This window comes from Sapajus apella, unplaced genomic scaffold, assembly GCF_009761245.1.
Source record: "Sapajus apella isolate SASKATOON/1434 unplaced genomic scaffold, GSC_monkey_1.0 scaffold4, whole genome shotgun sequence".
In the NCBI taxonomy this organism is placed as follows: Eukaryota; Metazoa; Chordata; class Mammalia; order Primates; family Cebidae; genus Sapajus; species Sapajus apella.
In genome coordinates, this window is record NW_022436944.1 from 24429898 (window position 1) to 24446863 (window position 16966).

The window sequence follows — 16966 nt, forward strand, 5'->3', positions numbered from 1 at the left end:
GTCACTGGCATGTAGTGTTGAGGCCAGGGACATTGCTAAACATCCTATAATACACAGAGATCCCCTTAAAGAATTATCAAGTCTAACATTCCTATAGTGTTGGGGTTGAGAAACCACACTGTCTATGGGCTAATTATTCTCCACTATCGAAGCAAGAGGCCTCTGAGTACCCAATAACCTGTATATTACTACATTTTTTTCCCCATTGCTGGTGAGAACTGGCATTATTCCCCATCTGTGTGAGTGCTAAGCACTATTCCTTCTAATCCTTCCAAATAGTTATTTCCCAGATCTCCAGTTAGTTTCCTCATACACAAGTGTGCTAATCAGAATTCTGATGAATATGTGCCAGGCACTTTATATAAATTATTTCTAATCCTTAAAACAGCCCCCAAAAGTAACAGCTGTTATATCTATTTTTACTGATAAACTCAAGCTCACTAAGGTTAACTAACTTGCCCAGTACCACTCAGCTAGTAGGCACACATTCATATACAAACAACTAGAGTCATATTGAAACAAACTTGAAACGAGTGTGTCAAAGTCCACATTTTCACTATTTAGTATAAGGCTGGGTCCAGGAAGCTTCCCCTCTGGACCTGCCATAAGATAATTTGGTCATTCTGCTTACAGAGTTAGTCTGATTCTATACAACTTTCAAAATCTTAGAATATTTTACTTTAGTTAACTTCACTATTTAAAAAAGCATTAATTGGCTGGCCCAGTATTTTTTGTTGGTATGTTTCAAAGTGATGGATTTTTTTCATTAAGTCATAAAGTAGTATGAATGTCTCAGGACAAATTCACTAGAGATTTTATTCTCAGCTAATAACAATGACAAACGTTGTGAAAGAAAGAAATAAGTTTGAAAGTGATTCTTCCAGGTGGCCTAAAACCAAAGATTAAGGAAGACCACCATGATATTGTAAGTAACATGTGCCATTATCAAGGTAAATTATATCTCACATTTAAGTGTTTTCTAATTTATAAGGCACTTTCAGATGTACTATCACATTTGATGTTCACATCATCCCAGTGAGCTAAGGAACAGGATTGAAAGTAATATTATATGTAATAGAATTATTATCTGTTTCCTATGTAAAATGGGAATAAAATAATATTACACTACATAAATTTATACACATACACATGTGCATGCACACATTCACTCTGCACACACATACACACACACACATACAGTATTTTCAGTTCTGGGACCCATCCTTATTCCCATTTCAACATATAAGGAAACAGATTTAGAGAGATCAAGCTAATCAGCCTAGGTCACCCACTGGTAAGTGTCAAAGCTGGTAGTATTTTCAGTGTGTCCGAGTCCCAGTTCCATGTTCCTTTCAATAAACAACACTGACTCTTGAATGGCCAAAAGTAATAAAGTGGTGAAACAGGTTCTCAAGGGAACCAAGGTATCATCTTTCTACATGATATTCAAGAACGAGATCTGAGCTTCTTTTATGTAGGCATTGAAATTAGATGCCCAGTATAGAGGTTGACAAAACAATTTCTTCTGTACATGATTCTTTTTACTTTCTCAATTCTAACTGAACTCCAAATCCGCATTCTTTTCTAAAAATTAAAATATGATTGGCTTAGCATGGTGGCCTACACCTGTAATTCCAGCACTTTGGGAGGCCAAGGAGTGTGGATTGCTTGAGGCCAGGAATTCAAGACCAGCCTGGGCAACACAGGGAGACTCTGTTTCTATTAAAAAAAAAAAAAATCTTAAAAAAATTAACTGGACATGGTGATACATGCCTGTGGTCCCAGCTCCTCAGGAGGATCTCTTGAGCCTGGGAGGACAAGGCTGCAGTAAGCCCTGATAGCCACACTGCACTCTAGCCTGGGTGACAGAGCAAGACTCTGTCTCAAAAACAAAACACAAACAATAAACAGCTGTGCCTCATAAAAAGCAAACATGTACACATACAGTCATAATTCAAGTCTACTGATTAATGTACAAGCAGAATTCTAGAAATAAAAAACAGACAGCAGATACTTCAAACATGGGTCTGACACAAATTTTCCTGAGAGGGTAGGGTTTAAACTGGATGGGCCTTGAAGAGTAAGAAAGCTTTTAAAGTTCCATTTTGGGTGTAACTATTTCCAAAATCTTGACTTAAAAAGCAAACCTTAATGTGTCACTCCTATTTCTGAACATTATTCCTTACAGAAACTTCCAATCAGTGAGTGTGACTTAGAAGGATGAGTTAATAGGCATATTATCAGTCCAAAAAAGTAGTTACAAAACCAAATTGGTTAAAAAAAAAAAAAAAATCCCCTCCCCAAACACCTAAAAAGTCATCCCTGTTTTTACAGATGAGAAAACTTAGGTCACACCCTTGTCTACTCAGAAGCCAAGAGTCACTAAGAACAATGATCCCCACCAGAGTGTAGGAAGTAAATATTAGAACTATGTATATATTTTTTAAACTAAAAATAAGGAAACAGAATTAGCTTTACAAATATTTAAAGTGTATATTTTCAGTAGAATCCTAACTTGCCCCTTATGACATGATCCCATGACACAAACAGTTCAAGGGATATCCTAAGCGAGGAGTAGACATTCCACAAAGAAGAGCCTGGACAGCGACTGCCATTCCTTTTTCACTTCCAGAATTTGTGATGTTCTATAGTTTGTGAATGCCTGGTTGAGTGCATTAACAATAACCTGTTTTAAAGCTACTTGCTTATTTAGCAAGGGTAGCTTTTATATCAAAACTTTAAAAATCTTTAAAAAATACATCTGCAAAGAAATTAGGGACTGCAAAAAATAAGAATCATATAAGCATAAGAAAATAGAACTTCACCAACTACATCAGAAAACAAAAGAGAAACAATGTGACCACATGTTGGGCAAAAAAAAATCAAAATTATCAAGATTACATAAAATATAACTTTATACTCACTCATTAATAATAAACAGTATCTTGTATATATATTGTACCATGAGATATTAGTTAATGATATGATAAAGTCTTTCCAATTAACAATTGTTTTTTTAAATCATCTTATTTTATCTTTTATTTTTAACTTCATGCCTGTCTGCCTTAGTTTCCTTATGTCCCACTTTATGATTGGCTGCAAGGATGAGGTGGTAATGTACAAAAAGCACCCAGCACAATGTTAGTGATACAGAGAGCACTCAAACAGCAGCAACAAGGGATTTGCTCTAGACTCCTCCCCACTCCACGCTCCCTAATGAAACAAACCCACGTCTCATTGCTTATTAACATATTGTGTTTGCTAAGATGCTCTCTTCCTGATTTTCCATCATCCTCACTCTTGTTGCTAAAACTATGCCCCATCCCTTATTTACTCCTGATCTGTCTGTGCTCTACTTGGGAAGAAGCAGCAGTCTCCTAGCAAAAGAGGAGTCCTCCATAATCTCTATGAGCTGGGCTTCTTATTCTTTTGAGTTTAGTTTTAGTGGCTCATGCCTGTAATCCCAGCCTGGGCAACACTGCAAGACATAGCCTCCTGAGTAGCATGCATGCATGCACGAATTCATTCATTCACTCATTTATTTTTTGAGACAGGGTCTTGTTCTGTTGTCCAGGCTGGCGTGCAGTGGCACAATTCACAGTTCACTGCAGCCTCAAACTCCTGGGCTCAATTAATCTTCCTGCCTCAGCTTCCCAAGTAGCTGGGACTACAGGCATGTGCCACCACATCCAGCTAATTTTTGTACTTTTAGTAGAGACAGAGTTTCGCCATGTTGCCCAGAATGGTCTTGAACACCTGCGTTCAAGCAATCCACCTGCCTCAGCCTCCCCAAGTGTTGGGATTACAGGAATGAGCCACCACATCCAGCAGCATTTATTTTCATATACATCCTAGCATATATAAAACCTACACGTTAAGTAAAACATGTATAACATAAACATTTAGTATATAAAAATTAAAAATATAGAATTTGCAAGTAGTACATGCACAATATATTTTTACTGATGCGCTAAAAATTCTAGAAGGCTGGGACCACTGCTCCAACATTTTAAAAGGAGAAGCAACTTGACCTCCCACCTCATCTGGAGTAGGTATAGGGATAAGAATTCAGTGGCTTCTGACAACACCTTGTTTTTCCTGTAATACCAAGAACTGAGTTGGAAACATTTGGAAGAAAAGAGAAAGAGGGAACCCTAGAAACCTCAATTTTAATAGAAGAACATGGTCAGAAATGGTAGGTAAACTTTTATAATTCTTAAAGCAATTGAGGCCCATACACAGGGAGCTTTAGAGATTAAAATCAGTACTAAGAAGGAAAAATAGGCCGTCAGGCACTCAGTGGCACATTCAGGAGTTTAAGAGGTTTGTTTTTGCAGTTTATCCCTAACCCCAAAGCGTTGCTCCATTCTCTTTGGGCTCATATTTCCAGGGTACCAAGCAATAGTGCCTTTTACAGCACTGACTGTGAACTCATCACAGAGGCAGACTTTTTTTAATGACTAGACAAGGCCACGCCATTAGTAACATTTGTAGCTATGCAAAGAAACATAATAAGGGTAATCAAATATCATGCTTTGGGTGGTAAGCTGATCTAAACTGGGGAATCATAAAGGAATGTTATCCCCCATCTCCACAAGAATACAATTGAGCAATTGGTTGATTCATTATAAAAGGACCGGTACAAAGGCATAGCCTTTGTTGGACTCCAGGTATAATATAGGAGAGGCAATTCTGGTTCCTAAGAAAGCCATGTGTTTTGTTTTCTTTTTTAACTATGTAAAATTTTCCCATGGCACTCACTTTCCATGGTTACTTGGTCATAATGTGTTCATTTCTCTAACAAGAGCCACAGAGTATTCTATGGTGCATACAAATAAATTTAAATGGTTGACTACTTCACAAAGCTGAGCAAGTCTTAATTTTCTACTTAGGTTTAAGAGCTCAGGTCACTGCAAAAAGAAAAGATACTTAACTTTGTAAAAGCTGGCCTCTTTTAAGAAAACTCAAGAGTCTTTAATTCTTTGGCACTAGGGCCTATGTAAATTGCGAGCAGTATCAGTATCCAAGTTTCCTCAACATGCATCATTCAAGATCTTCTCAGCTTTACACAGGGTGGGAACTGCTCATTTTCTGCTTTCCTAAGAAAAGAACTTAAGGTAAGGCTGCTACAGCTTCTAGGGCTGCGCAGGGTAAAGATACATAGTTATTTGGACAGCCTCAGAAACATTAAAAATGCTCACGAAAAGGCAACTTGCTCATTTGTATACTATTTATAACAAAGTTACCTTTCTGAAAGCTTTCAGGCCCTTCCCAAATTCAATGAAACAGCAAAAAGCTTTTAAGCAAAGTTGCTATCCCCAAGTACATTTTAGTACTTGGAAATGCTGAAGAACAAATATAATGATAAAGAATTTATTTCAATTTAGGTATTTTCTTCAGACTCCAGATGCTTGGATAGAATCTTATCACATCCCTAGTACTGGAGATATCTTCTATTACCATATCATATAATCTGTGAAATCTCTTTAGAAAAAAGTAGAGTTTTGCTAATCCACAATTAAACTATAGACTGGAAGAGCTGTTTCCACCAGACTGAAAGCATCAGGTTTCCAAGCAATAATACACACACATTCTAGATGGCACAGAAAGAGTACATTTCAGTCATTTCAGCAATTTCCTAATAATTTATATCCATTTCTGAAAGGAAAATCAAAGCTCAACCAACAATTATGAGTCTAATGTTTTTATACAACCCTGAATAAAGCAAAACAGTCCTTTCTTCTCTAACCAGTGGTGCTTATGGAAGAAAGTTTTCAAACAGAAAAATGAAAAGAGAATTAAGAATTATATTACCTTCCTACCAAGGTTCCTATTTGCATTGATTATGCAAAGTCATCTAGAGTCCCAAAGCAAGAATGCACTTAAAAAAGAAATACTATGAGGGTGTTTATCTCAATTTAACAATTATATTAAAAAGCAGCACTGGAATCTGAGGCTATCTTATTGCTATCAACAGAGGGAAATTTTTGAATACCTGCTTCTGCTGGTCTTATAATTTGAGATTTGGAAGTCCAGCAAAACAATTCAGAACACTTAAAATTCAGTCTTCCTGAGTCTGTCCTCTGCCAAAGTTAGTGTTTGACCAAAGAAAGGAAGCAATTCCACACTGAAGTGTTCTACCTATTATTGCAGATTTTAATCTCAATGGAGCTTACTCTCAGTAGAAAGGGCAACCTGTACAATCGGTGTGGTTTAGAACCATAAAAAAATCATGAGACAAAAATGTGGATGTCATCATCATTTCTTTTTTTTTTTTTTTTTTTTTTTGAAAGGAGGTTTTTCACTCATGTTACCCAGGCTGGAGTGCAATGGCACGATCTCGGCTCACCGCAACCTCTGCCTCCTGGGTTCAGGCAATTCTCCTGCCTCAGCCTCCTGAGTCGCTGGGATTACAGGCATGCACCACCATGCCCAGCTAATGTTTTGTATTTTTTTTTTTAGTAGAGACGGGGTTTCACCGTGCTGACCAGGATGGTCTCGATCTCTTGACCTCATGATCCACCCGCCTCGGCCTCCCAAAGTGCTGGGATTACAGGCTTGAGCCACCGCACCCTGCCTGTCATCATCATTTCTATTTGATTATAGTTGGGGAGCTTAAACTATATTGTGGTATTCACCTTACCGCTTAGATTTTACTCAAGCAGGTTTTCTTCCTATGGAATGGGACTGCCCTATGAGCTTCCATATTCTTTTTATAAATGTTCCTTTGCCACTCTAATTTAAAAATGGCAATGTTGAGCTGGGCACAGTGGTATAGCTTTTAATCCCAGCTACCTGGGAGGCTGAGGCAGGAGGACCACCTGAGCCCAGGAGTACAAAGCTGTAGTGTGCTATGTTAACTCCTGTGAATAGCCACTGCACTCCAGTCTGGGCAATATAGTGAGATCCTGTCTCTTAAAAAAGAAAAGAAAATGGCAATATTGTTTTCGTCATGTGAAAAACCATGAAGAATTAAGTATACACTGTGATTCCCTGAAAGAATTTGGAAACTGTAAAACTGAAAATACAAAACACAACAACAAAAATCCCTAACATCTTACTGAATTTCAATTATATTCACTGGATGAATTTCAAGTAAATATCCAATATTACCTTTGAATAGTAACTGAAAACATTTTATAGAATTATACAGTGTTAAAACCAGAAGATACCCCAAGGACTATTGTCCAATACGACTATTTAAGTGTGGCAAGAACAACTGCACTTATAAAATGTATAATGCATTTTCACTGACTGGTTAATTATCTCAAGAGGAAGTCTCAAACATCTTTTATGATGGCTCCATAAAGGTAAAGAATACATGTTATAAAACTGCTTCATAAAGTGAAAGAAAAAGTTAAGGACTTTTATAAGCCAGTTTTTTGTTTTTTTTTTTAAGTACATACAGTACTGTATGATCCCATTTATGGGAAATTCTAGAAAATACAAACTAATCTATGGTGACAGCAGAACAAAGGTTATGTGGAACAAGGTGAACGGAGGCATGGAAAGCAAGAAACACGAGGCAACTTTGGGGGAAATAAAAGTGTTCTATGTCTTGATTGTGGTGATTTTGTGGATGTACACACTTGTCAAAACACAGGTAATTGTCCACTTTAAATGCGTACAGTCTACCATACCTAAATTATACTTCAATGAATGTTAAAAATACACATTCACTGCCAGGCGTAGTAGCTCACGCCTGTAATCCCAGCACTGTGGGAGGCCGAGGTGGGTGGATCACAAGGTCAGGAACTCGAGACCATCCTGGCCAACATGGTGAAACCTCATCTCAAAAAAAACCACACACACATTCATTTAAATATTTAAAGGACATCAGTGCTGAGGAAGGCTTATTCTTGCTCTTTATGGCCATAGGCTAGTACGATTAGGACCACTGGCAGAAATACCAAGAGACAAATTCTGCACGAATGTAAGGAAATATTCTGTCAGGATTACACCTGGAACAGTTAGGTTCTACACCTGGAACACTGGACCTTTGTGTACAAAAGCTGAAAGTCAATTTTGGAGGTGCATAGGCTGTTGTCTTTGGGGATTTCTACATAGAAAGATGGATGAGGTGACATTAATGTTTTTTGCATTGAAAATTCCATTATTTCAAAGAGACCTCTTTTGGATGGCTGTGGTCCTGCTGCTGTTGCATAGAGTTCTGCTAACCTTTTGACTAAAACATGTATTTCCTCTGTCTGAATTCCCCCCCGACTTCACTTCACAGGAAAAATCAATTATCTGCCCTATGTGTCCTTTTAAAAAATGGATCCTGTGTAGTTCTTTTCTGATTGTTGAAAAGCAATTTCAGAATTAAAAGTATTTGGAAAATAATAAAATTTATTGCTCTCAAGCACACCATTGAGAAATAACCAAGACCAAAATGTTATAAATTTTTAATCTTTCTTCTATGCACATGTGTATGAATATACAACTTTCCAAACAAAATTGGTATTTACTATATACAGTTTTACTTAATATTATTTAAAGTTTTCAGTTTTTGAAAGCATGCCTTTCATGCTTCATAGCAGTCCATGTTATGATCATACCATGATTTATTTAAGTATTCAACTTGCTAACTAAGGTGGTTTCCTGTTTTACTTTTAGACATAATGCTTCAGCAAACATCCTTGAACACAGAGGGTAGATGGGGAATAAGGGACATTATAGATCTCTGAATCCAATTGCTCTAAGAGTTTACCCATTCCATTCTGTTACAAGCAATTTCAATTTTCACTCTCTTGGAAAGTGTCACAGTAGACAGTTAAAATGTACAGTGTGGGGGCTGCCACTTTTGCTGATAATATATTCTTTTTCAATATCTACTATGAGCCTAAACCAAAAGTCCAGAAAAAAATATATTGGAATTTTTTTTATTTGATCTCAATAAAAACTATGCAGAGAATGATACAGCCTATAAATATTTGAGCCATAAGAATTTTGAACCATCACAAGTACTCAATAAATACTGGTAAATAATAAACTGAGTTAAAGTTGTATCTGTAACTCAAACTATTTGATAAAGCAAGAACACTTAGAAAAGAATTTACTATTCCATGCACCTTCAGGACAAGAGTCACATTTTTAAAAAATCTCTGTAAACATACACGTTTGCTTAGAGATTTGTTTCTAAGATTGTCATAATATCTATGAGAATATCTTTCTGCATCTTAAAAAGTCTACTTCTTGGCCAGGCGTGGTGGCCCATTCCTGTAATCCCAGCACTTTGGGAAGCCAGTGCAGGTGGATCATGAGGTCAGGCGATCAAGACTATCCTGGCTAACATGGTGAAACCCTGTTTCTACTAAAAATACAAAAAAATTAGCCGGGCATGGTGGCGTGCGCCTGTAGTCCCACCTACTTGGGAAGCTGAGGCAGGAGACTCACTTGAACCTGGGAGACGGAGGTTGCAGTGAACCGAAATCATGCCACTGCACTCCAGCCTGGGCGACAGAGAGAGACTGTCTTAAACAAACAAACAAAAAAGTCTACTTCCCAGGCTTGGCACTGTGGCTCACACCTGTAATCCCAGCACTATGGGAGGCCAAGGCAGGCAGATCACCTGAGGTCAGGAGTTCGAGACAAGCCTGGCCAAGATGGCACAATCCTATCTCTACCACAATTACAAAAAAATTAGCTGGGCATGGTGATGGGCACCTCTAATCCCAGCTACTTGGGAGGCTGAGGCAGAAGAATTGCTTGAACCTGGGAGCAGAGGTTGCAGTGAGCCAAGATCGTGCCATTGTATTCCAGCCTGGGTGACAGAGCAAGACTCTGTTTCACAAAAAAGAAAAAAGAAAAGAAAAAAGTCTACTTCTCAAACTTTTGAAGTATCAGGGCAGTGATTACTCCTGTGAATGGCAGCAACTGGAAAGCAGCCGGAGAGTTTCTGGGGACCCAGGAATAATTGTGGTTTCTCTATAGAGTGCTGATTATGAGGTAGCTGTTTGTGAAAATTCATCAAGCTGTACACGTATTTTTATGTTTTTCTGCATACATACTATACATCACACTAAAAAAGTCCACTCCCTTACCCCATTATACCTCTGGGTAATCTGACAGATTATGAATTAACATATTTAGTAAAAGATGAATTGGAAACCACCTCACCTCTAACAACACCAGTTTTACTGCTTATATGAGACATTCTTAGTAATGTTCTTTAGTTTATAACATTCTAAGGAAACAATACATACACATCTTGCAGACTTTTAGTATAAAGATAATATAACCAATTACTTAAATTCAGTACTTCAAATCAGTAAGTAGTTACTAAGTACTTACTAAATCCAAGATACCACAGGGGCTTCTTTAATGCTGTACAGATTTATGGAGTAAGATATCATAGAGAAGAACTCAAAAACAGCCTTTGGAAATCTGGCAGCTGACATGGATTCTTTTTAACATTTTACTTCAGTTATTGGGAAAAATGAGTAGATGCCATACTTTTAGCATCTTGGAAAATGTTTCCTAGAATAAGTAGGTGTCAAAACTTGTCATAAATTTGTATCATTGTAGATAAATGGGTAGACAGAAGGGCAAACCAAGCAGCTGGAAGTGCATGAACAAAGGTGCGGAAGCAGGGGAGCATATGGCAAGCAATGAGTCACTAAAAGCAAATATTCTGGCTGAATGGGTGTGCCTATTTCATATCAGAATTTTTTTCTGAATCCAAGCTGCCAGAGAAGCTGGCACAACGTGAATCGCCTTCCTTTCCTACTCACAGAGATAAATGTTGTAGCAGCTCTGCCTGGCTACACAAAAGCCATAAGACATCCTTTTCAAAACTATTGTTTTGGAATCTGGACCTGAAATGTTTTAGAAAGATATCCAGTTAAGTCACATTTTCTCACGTACATCAGCATGAATGCTTGGAGCCCTGCTGGTAGTGATAACCACCACTAGCTTATTTGTCAACAAAGGCAGACAGTGCATTTGTCACAGGCAGAATAATACCCAATCTCCCAAGATGCCTGCATCCTAATCCCCAGAACTTGTGAATGTGGTACCTTACATAGCAAAATGGATTTTGCAGATGTTCATTAAGGGTACGGGCCTTGGGATGAGGCAGATTGTCTTGGATTATTTGGGCAGGCCCAATCTAATCACATGAGTCTTTAAAAGCAGAGAACGTTTCTCTGCTGGCTCAGAGAGATAAAATAGAAGGAGGAAGAGGAAAGATTCAAAGTATGAGAGGGGCTTGACCTACTGTCGCTGTCTTTGAAGATGAAGGAAAGGAACCATGAGTGAAGGAGTGCAGGTGGCCTCTAGAAGCTGGGAATGGCCTTCCCTTTATATCCAAGAAGAAAATGGAGATCTCAGGCCTACCACCAAAAGGAACTGAATTCTGTCAGCAATCCAAATGAGCCATGAAAAAGATTATCCCCTAGAGCCTCCAGAAAGGAACACAGTCCTGCTATGTTGACTTTAGTCTGATGAGACCTGTGCAAAACTTCTGACCTACAGAACTGTAAGATAATAAATTTGTATTATTTAAGTTGCTGAACATGTGGTGGTTTGGTATGGGAGCAATACAAAGCTAATGTAGGCTTGGATAGTTTTATTCCATATGGGATGTTCTTATCACATTGCCCTTGGATTGCCCACAAGAGAGACAAGCTATCATTTGGGAGATGCAGCAGGTTTGGGGGTGTGGGGCAGGCAGAGTTTGTTTGGGGGGAGAGATCAATGTTGATTTTACAGTTCTCCTTAAATAAATTTTCCCTCCAATAGCATATACATATTAAATGTTAGTCAAATATTTAGTGTAGCAGCTTAAAAAGAAAAACACTACAAAAATAAAAATACTTAAGATTCTGCCAATAATGATGAGCAGGGATATCTTTGTCTTAACCCTTCCTAATATACTGGGGCCCAGAGATTACTGAAATAGACATGAAATAATGCCTAGCAATTAGATGCAGTAGTTGTTTTTTGTTTTTTTGTTTTTGCTTTGTGTGTGTGTGTGTGTGTGTGTATTTTGTTTGCTTGTTTTTGAGAGAGTCTCGCTCTGTTGCCCAGCCTAGAATGCAGTGGCATGAGCTCAGCTCATTGCAATCCCTGCCTCCTGGGTTCAAGAGATTCTCTGCCTCAGCCGCCCAAGTAGCTGGGATTACAGGCTCGTGCCACCAAGCCCAACTAGTTTTTATAATTTTAGTAGAGATGAGGTTTCACCATATTAGTCAGGCTGGTCTTGAAACCCTGATCTCAAGTGTTTCCCCTGTTTCAGCCTCCCAAAGTGCTAGGATTATAGGAGTGAGCCACCATGCCCGACCAGGTGCAGTTTTTATTAGTCATAAAATCAACATGTGGAGCATATTTTAAATGCAGATTCCTAGGTCTCGACCCAAAGAGTCTCACTCAGAAGTTTTAGGATGAGGCCCAGGAATCTGAATGAGATCGAAAACAAGGATTTCTGATTTTTTTCCTCTAACAAACGGTTAATACTGCTGAAGCACTCACCACTTCTCCCACCAACTACCTGAGACCTCTGCTATGCTGATCAAGACCCCAAGTGCAAATCTTGTCAGAAGTTAGCCCAGAAGCTAGCCCATCTAGCAGACTAGATGATTAAGGACATAGCTTTGATATGAGTAGACTTGGATTTGAGTCTGCTCCTGCCTCTCAGTTAAGTTCTCTGTGCCTCAGTTTTCTCATCTGTATAAAGGGAAGGAAAGACCTACCTGCCCATAGGGTTATGATAGATTAAGCACAGTTCTTGGAACAAGGTAACTATTCAGTTACTGAGATTATCACTACAAGTATAATTCCATGTTCAGATGAAATCAGAGGCAGCTTGAATTCTTTAGCATTTTTTTTATTTTCCTGTAACAGTGTCTGGAAAGACTAAACATTTAATAGAAACAAGGTTCCATTCTGGACTGCAAGGAATTAAGTGTGTTTACAAGAGGTTGGCATCCATGTCTAGTTAAGGCTATATGTACCCAAACAGGTATAATTTTATTCCGAACCTCTAAAAAGGTTGTCTGAAGCAAAAAAAATTCTTCCTAATTACAAACACTTTGGAAATGTATCTTTTTTTAACCTTAAAATATGAAATGCCAACTGTATGGATTATTGTGACAAGTGCTTGCCATCACTGGCTGTTTTAGTGGCTAACTGGGCAAGGCTCCATTGTGATTTGAAGGCGGTTGCAACTCAAGGTGAATATGAAGGACATAAATAATTGTGTCACTGGCTGTGTGTGGTGACTCATGCCTGTAATCCTAGCACTTTGGGAGGTCAGGGCAGGCAGATCACCTGTTGTCAGGAGTTCAAGAACAGCCTGGCCAACATAGTGAAACCCCATCTCTACTAAAATACAAAAATTAGCTTGGCATGATGGTGGGTGCCTGTAATCCTAGCTACTCGGGAGGCTGAGGTGGGAGAATCGCTTGAACCTGGGAGATGGTGGTTGCAGTGAGTTGAGATTGTGCCACTGCACTCTAGCCTGGGTGGCTGAGCGAAACTCTGTCTCAAAAAAAACAAAAACAAACAAACAAAAAAAAGCTGTGGGCCAGGTGCGGTGGCTTATGGTAATCCCAGCACTTTGGGAGGCCGAGAAGGGTGGATCATGAGGTCAAGAGTTCAAGACCAGCCTGGCCAACACAGTGAAACCCCGTCTCTACTAAAAATACAAAAATCAGCTGGGTGTGGTGGCAGGCGCCTGTAATCCCAGATACTTGGGAGGCTGAGGCAGGAGAATCACTTGAACCCAGGAGGTGGAGGTTGCAGTGAGCTGAGATCATGCCACTGCACTCTAGCCTGGGTGACAGAGCCAGACCCTGCCTCAAAATAAATAAATAAATAAATAAATAAATAATTTTTAAAAATTGTGTCACTAAACAATACACACAAGTCAACATGAAAATGAATAGGTACAAAAAGCAAATAGCACAGCAGTCCATGCTGATGACATGATCACAGTCAAATGGCCTGTTGTTGGGGTAACAACTAGAAAAACAGATCAGAGACTAAATTTTTAATTAACGATATAGAAAAAAAAGCGATCAATTGTAAAGCAAGAAAAATACCTATTTTTTTCCTATATCATTTAGTGTTCTTTCTCTTCTGCTAGTGTGTACCTTCCTCCATTACTCTTTTTTCTCGACTTTATCCTTTATACAAAAGGTAGAAAACATTATCAAATGAGAAAAGGGGCATCTGAAGAAAAGTCTTCGTTTGCTCCTGCTATTTTTTTTAAGACTATCAGCTTTCAGACTACAGGGCAGGCTTATCCATTGGGGGATACCTTATCTTTATGTTTCCTTGAGGACCTATTATCAAAGCAGCACCTCTGGCCTCTTTGCACTTCTTTCTCACTGTCCTCCATAAAAGGGGAATCGATTTACCTCACTGGAAAGATGGTGTCTTGGGCCCACTGAACCTCACTCCTCTACTGGAATGGTTCTCAGACTTTAAACGTAATTGAATCACCAAAAGGGCTTGTTAAAACATAGATTCCTGGGTCCATCCTCCAGAATCTTTAATTCAGTTTGACTGGAAGGGAGATCAAAAGTCTGCATGTCTAGTAAGTTTCAAGGTAATGCTAAAGCCGCTTGTCTGAGGACCACACTTTTAAAACCACTGCTATACTGAATGGAATTGAAGTGGGTTTCTGCAGAGTGGGGTGGGGTAAAGTGCTAAACATCACTGTCCTTACATGATTTGCCCCTTACCTCTTTAGCAACTGCTTGTCCTCAGGACATAAGCTCTCTTCCCCCTCCATGGGGTAAAGACCCAGAGGCAACTGTTCAGGGGGTTTGCCTGGGATGTGGTGAGTAGACATTAAGCTTCTGGGAAGGATATTAGGAAGGCCATTTGACCACAGGCCCAGGCTGCAATCCTGGTCCAGCTCCACCAGGAATAAAGTTGACATTTCAAATTCCACTTGAGAGACCTGTATCTATTCCTCGGTTGGTTCAAAGAATAAAGGAAAGAAGAGTCTGAATTGTCAGGCCCCTCAAGTAAGAGCATCCATCATGATCATGACTGTGGAATGATCAGAAATATAACTAGGAATTCCAAAGTCTGTGACCTCACTCTGGAAGCAGAGTGACCCTGTCTTATCTCAGCCATAATGCGGAAGCCACATGACATCATCTGTATATAGTGAATAATGTTCTTGCTCCTGTGGAACATGCTTTTGCCACCAAAGTAAGGTAAATGAAGAGAAGATACAGGGTCTTCAGGAAATTCAGCCTACATTACTTCTCTGGGTCAATCATCAGCAGTTGTCCAGATCACGCTGGCTGCCTCAACAGCTTCCTTCCCATTCACAACTAAGCCAAGCCATGGGACTATTCTTCAGTGCCCTGGGCACCTCTTAACCACCCCCACTCTACCCTCCTTTTCCATCCTTGGGTCTGGCAGCTCTGTTTCTGTTCTGTGTTCTGCCTACCCTACCCAGACCCTACAGATGGATGCTTCTGTCTCAATTTTCAAATGACACCCTGCCTTCAAACCCCGTAGCACAGCCAGGCTTGCCTCACCTCTGCCCAGCCCCACCCCCTGCCACAGTTCTTGAAATCCCCAACAGCATTCAACACTTCCAGTCACTCTTTCTCCAGGAAGGAAATCTAGACAGCGAAAGATTTTCCAAAGAGCAGAAGAATTAAAACACACCCTTCTCCACAAAACAGAAAAAGAAAGCAGCAGGTGGAACCCACGCCAGGTCTCACACTCTGCAGCCGCCATACTCCTGGGGCACCCATCACAGGCTCTTGTAACTCCTCCTTCACGAAACTAAGAGCCTCTCCCGGCTGCCAAAGGTATAAAATGGCACCCATGGGCCAAACACTGCCTGGACACATGTCCTCTGTGGCTCAATGACTGTTGGATTTTTTTAAATTTTGGAGCAAATATATAAAAATTAGGAGATTAGCATAAAATTCAGATTTCTGTTTCTTCATTTAAAATCAGAATATCTGGCAATACTGTGCCCACATGCCTACATGGTAACACTGGGCTGAGCCAGGGATGCTGTACCCTTTAGATAATGTGTGAACCTTCAAGTCTGGCACAGGCCTTGTGATTCCCTGCCATCCCCGTTCTCTCACTGCCTTCTTCCCCAGAACATACCTGAACGACCACCTGCTTCTGCACACATTTCCACCCTTGGTAGTTAAGCATAAGCTCTACTGCCTGCTGCTGCTAATTTCCTGAGCTATCCCTGATCTGTAATTACAGGGTATGGTGCTGTTAAGAGAAAAAACATATGTATTCTTTTTCCTCCTCAGCTGGTGGTTGCTTCCATTCTCAGTCATGAAACTGTATTTGTACAGATCATGAACAAATGGCAAATCCCAAAGTGGCCTGACTAACAGAAGGTGAGGAGAGAGATGGTAAAAGGACTCAAAACAAAAAGACAATCCTTTTTGTAACATTTCTAGTTTCTTAAAAGATCCATACTAATGAAAGAAAAGGTAGTCATATCCTGTATTGTTATAGGACAGAAATTCCATAATCAGAACTTACCAGTGATAAGTTTACAGTGTAGTTAATTTTTAATTAAACATAAAGCAAATAAAAGTATGTTGTGCTTGGTAAGACCCTGTCACCTGTTAGTCCTCTTCATTTAGCCATAAGCTATATTGTAATAGCTTAGAGTAGAATTTTTCCTAACAGGAAACAATCACAGTGCAATAAAAGGATACAAAGATCTTTTCTTTTCTCGAGTCATCTGTTATTTGCATGTACAATGAACTGGTTGAAGATACTACTATGTTGTCCTATGACCTCAGTGTCACAGCAAGAGACACACCCCAGATTGGCACAAGTGTGTGTACCTTCTGAATTCCTGGTCTTTGCCAATAAGATTAGATTAGTGAGTTACTGTCAAGGTAAATGATACTTGCTTTCAAAATCCTTCCTTCTCTTTCATACCACTTTCCTTCTAAGACCAGAACTTATTTTTTTTCTTCTTTTCTTTTTTTCTTTTTTTTTTTTTTTTTTTTTT

The 16966-nt window shown here is 39.3% G+C and overlaps 1 protein-coding gene and 1 long non-coding RNA gene across 3 annotated transcripts in view; one reads left to right on the forward strand and one right to left on the reverse strand.

Moving 5' to 3' along the window:
• PLS1 (plastin 1) overlaps positions 1-16966 on the reverse strand; it is a 120481-nt gene that overhangs the window by 85707 nt on the left and 17808 nt on the right. Inside the window, exon 1 of one of the 2 annotated variants that reach the window (XM_032264324.1) lies at positions 5996-6213. The exons of the other annotated variant lie outside the window; for it this stretch is intronic. The gene's annotated coding sequence lies outside the window, so the exon portion shown is untranslated. Of the gene's footprint in view, positions 1-5995; positions 6214-16966 lie in introns of those variants that run through there. 2 annotated transcript variants of the gene reach the window in all.
• The window catches only part of LOC116540702, a 7494-nt gene continuing 3739 nt past the window's right edge, over positions 13212-16966 (forward strand). Inside the window, exon 1 of the long non-coding RNA XR_004264561.1 lies at positions 13212-13250. This is a non-coding gene — a long non-coding RNA (uncharacterized LOC116540702). The remainder of the gene's footprint in view (positions 13251-16966) is intronic.